The 4381-nt window shown below is 42.3% G+C and overlaps 1 pseudogene; it reads left to right on the plus strand.

Annotated features, from left to right (window-relative positions):
• Positions 1 to 1806: 1806 nt before the first annotated feature.
• On the plus strand, positions 1807 to 3012 carry LOC103301892 (neurofilament light polypeptide-like; annotated as a pseudogene).
• The last annotated feature ends 1369 nt before the right edge of the window (positions 3013 to 4381 follow it).

The raw sequence follows: 4381 nt of genomic DNA on the forward strand, positions 1-4381 counted from the left end.
TTCTAAGGGCCAGGAGGGAAGATCTGCTCAGGCTTCTCTCCTTAGCTTGGCTGTCTTCTCCCTGTGTTTTCATATGGTCTTTCTTTTGTACGTCCCTGTGCCCAGATTTTCTCTTCTTATAAGGACACCAGTCATGTTGGATTAGGGTCCACCCATATGACTTCATTTTACCTAATTACATCTTGAAAGACCCTGTCTCCAAATACAGTCACATTCTGAGGTGCTAGGGATTAGGATCTGAGCAGCAACACTGATACCTTCTTCATTACAAACTATAAAACACCAGTAAAATGAACTTAAATAAATCCCTGATTGTTATAAAGTGTCAACAAGGTAAACTCCAAGAAAAATGCCAAAGGGAAAAAGCTATCTGAGAATAATGAAAACATTTTCAAGCTGAAAAATTTTAAGATCTCAGAAAATTCATCAAACAAGTCTAAAATTTTAAAAAATTAAAAAGGAGTGTGTGTCAAACAAGCCAGAGAATAAATTAGGAATAACTAACAATCATTGAAAACTTTCTAGGAGTACTGCTGTGCTGAGCACTTCACCTGCATCAGGTTGCTAACCCACAGCAGCCCCTGAGGGGGGTCATTTTCTCCTTTAACAAATGAGGAAATTGATTCAATAACTTGGCCCTGGTCAAACTATCTACCAAGTGACTGAGCCAAGATTTAGACCAGTGTTTGTTTGATTATGCTCTTAAAACTTTATTGCAGAAAAAAGACAAGAGAAGATACAGAAATTATTCAGCAAGATCAGTACTTTTAAAGGTGACTCATTCTGTCTCCCAGGCTCAACCCCTTGATCTCCTTTAACACTGATGAATGCACAGAGAAGCCCACCTGCCCTGCATTGCTCAGAGAACTATGTGTAAGTCTGTCCTTTCTGGGAAAGCATTTGTCAAAAAGAAACCAAAAGACACAATTTTCCTTCTAGAAATTGATCCTAAAAATGATTCAGAAACTCAGCAAAAGCATTGCTTAAAACATGAAAGTAGTTTAAATTATGCTGCCATTTAAATGATATTGGAAAACATTAATGATATTAGAAAATGCTCTCATAATTAAGGGGAAAAATTCAAGACTAAAGCTTGTGTATACATAGCATTATCCTGATTTTTTTAAAAGCATATAAACATAAGCTGAGAAAAAAATGGTTGGAAAAAATCCATAAAGCATTATGAATGGCTGCTCTGAGTGCTGCATCTGCTAGTGATTTGTATTTTCTTCTTAAAAATTTTTTTGTTTTCCAAATTCTCCATAATGAGCATGTGTGATTTTTATTATAAATATTAATAAGTGAATATTTTTAAAAGGCCAAATAATAAATTTTTGCTAAATATGTTATAGAAATAATTCTTTTACTTCTTAATCAATAAAAGAAATAAAGAAGTAAGGAAAACCCTGAAATAGGAAAAGAAATTGAAATAAATGTAATAGAAAAAAGAATTCATAATAGTAAAAAAAATTGGAAGTAGCTCATATGATGGAGTAATTATTATATTAATCATCTACACTAATAAAAGAGAAAGATGCTAATTGACCGTACCTCCATTACACCCACAGCCAATCAGGAGTGATATGCAAATTAACCCAACAAAGATGGCGGGTAAATTTGCATATGCAGGTGGGGCAGGAAGCGCCAGACGCTGCCTGTGGGGTCCGGGTCACAATCAGGGACCCGGGCAGGCACCAGGCAGGCGCCGGGCAGGCGGGAGTGGCCAGCATCTCCGGGATCACTGTCTGCCCCTGGGCCGCCTGCGGACACAGGTGGAGCAGGCCCAGGTTGAACATTTTAATGAAAATGGGATGCTTGTGCACCCCATCCCTTGCGAGGAGAGGGCAGTGGGCAGTTAGAAGGCACCGGGGTTCAGAAGGGACTGGGAGCAACCTGCAGGTGCTCTACCAGGAAGAGGTGCTGACCCACAAGGATGCCGAGGGCTGGTTGATGGAGGTGCGCAAAGGTGCAGATGAGGCGGCTCTCACTGGCGTTGAGCTCGAAAAGTGCATCCACAGCCTGATGGATGAAATCACCTTTCTGAATAAGGTGCAGGGAGAGGAGATCACCGAGCTGCAGGTGCAGATCCAGTACGCTCAGATCTCTGTGGAGATGGACATGTTCTCCAAGTCCGACCTCTCCGCTGCGCTCAAGGACATCCGCGCCCAGTACAAGAAGCTGGCTGCCAAGAACATGCAGAATGCCGAAGAATGGTACAAGAGCCACTTCACCGTACTGACCGAGAGTGCTGCCAAGAACACCTACGCGGTGCCTGCCGCCAAGGATGAGGTGTCTGAGAGCCACCGCCTGCTCAAGGCCAAGACCCTGGAGATGGAAGCAAGCCGGGGCATGAATGAAGCACTGGGAAAGCAGCTGCAAGAGCTGGAGGATAAGCAGAACACCGATGTTAGTGCTATGCAGGATACAATCAACAAATTAGAAAATGAGTTGAGAACCACAAAGAGTGAAATGGCAGGATATTTAAAAGAATACCAGGACCTCCCCAATGTGAAGATGGCTTTGGACATTGACATTGCAGCTTATAGGAAACTCTTAGAAGGTGAGGAGACCAGGCTCAGTTTCACCAGCGTGGGAAGCATAGCCAGTGGCTACTCCCAGAGTTCCCAGGTCTTTGGTGATCTGCCTACAGTGGTTACAGACTAGCTCCTACTTGATGTCCGCTTGCTCCGTCCCTTCTTAATACACCAGCCACGTCCATGAGGAGCAGATCGAGGTGGAGCAGATCACTGAGGGTGCAAAAGCCGAGGAAGCTAAGGATGAATCCCCCTCTGAAGGAGAAGCTGAAGAGGAGGAGGAGAAGGAAGTGGCTGAGGAAGAGGAAGGAGAGGAAGAGGAAGAAGGTGCCAAGGAAGAATTTGAGGACGCAAAGGAGGAAGAAGGAGGTGAAGGTGAAGGAGGTGAAGGTGAAGGTGAACTCTTGTCCAAAGTTCTGAGGACAAGAAGAAAGATGAAGGTGCTGGGGAGGAGCAAGCAACCAAGAAGAAAGATTGAGCCCTCCTTTCCTTAATTATTTCAGGAATAATCCTCCTGAAACTGGGTCAACCCTGCAACCAACCAAGTAGTTGAGTTCCCAATACTATATGAATTAAGAAGTCAATATATATAACATTCTGAGGTGACTCAGGTTGGACATTAAATGTTGTGCTATGACTTTTCTCCTGCAGAGTATCTGTTTGCTTGCAGAGTGGCTTCCTGGCTTGCTGCCAGCCTGTGCATGGTCCACGCTTATGAGTTCAGGATCTATGACAATGTGAATAATTCTGATGTTTACAATAAAAACACATGAATACACGAATTCACTAATGTTAATGTTAAACTTCATGGAAAAAATAGTCCTTTGAATCTTTGGTGGTTAGAAATTAAAGACCTCAAATCATGTGCAATAAACAGTAAATAAAGTTACACTGAATGACAAAAAAAAAACACAAAATACATTAGGGGCCAGGAAACATTCAAAGAACTGGGGAACTATTCCCAAATCAAGAAGGGAAGTCACAGGGTGTATATTATTGCTATGAATACAGTATTTCCTACTACTTACAACATATACAATGTAATGTATTAGATGCCTTCCTATTGCATGAAGTATGTATTCTCATAGAGTAATACTGGTAGATATGTTATAGTTATGGCAGTATCTCATATCCTATCTATATTAATAAAAGGGTAATATGCTAATTAGACCATGAGACCTTCCAGATGTCCTTCCGGACAAAGCCATGGTGGTGGGGCTGAGGCAGAGGCGGTTAGGGGTGATCAGGCCAGAAGGGGAGGGCAGTTGGGGGTGATCAGGCTGGCGGGGGGTGCAGTTGAGGGCAAGCAGGCCAGCAGGCAGAGTGGTTAGGGGTGATCAAGCAGGCAGGCAGGTGAGCGGTTAGGAGCTGGCAGTCCCAGATTGCAAGTGGGTTGTCTGACTGCCAGTTTAGGCCCGATGCCACAGGGGTCCCAGATTGGAGAGGATGCAGGCCAGGCTGAGGTACACCCCGCCCCATGCATGAATTTCGTGCACTGGGTCACTAGTAATATATACATTTTTACAAGGTTTTACATAGGCTGCAAGCTAAGAATGTGACCTCCAAAGCCTAAAGTATTTACTATCTGGAACTTCACAGAAAAAATTGGTAGACTCCTGCTATAAAATATTAGACAAATTAAATTAATAAAGATTCTGTTACAGCAATATTAGAATGTTACATAAAATAATATTTCATGAATTATCATAAAATGAAGGCATACATAAAGATTAGAAGAGACCAAAAGCTGTATGATAGCTTTGTTTTTATTCATTCATTGGCACATATTTTTGAAACACTTCTGTGCCAGACCCTATTCCTGCACATAAGAAACATCAATAAACAAA

Source organism: Eptesicus fuscus, chromosome 9 (genome assembly GCF_027574615.1).
Source record: "Eptesicus fuscus isolate TK198812 chromosome 9, DD_ASM_mEF_20220401, whole genome shotgun sequence".
Taxonomy (NCBI): domain Eukaryota; kingdom Metazoa; phylum Chordata; class Mammalia; order Chiroptera; family Vespertilionidae; genus Eptesicus; species Eptesicus fuscus.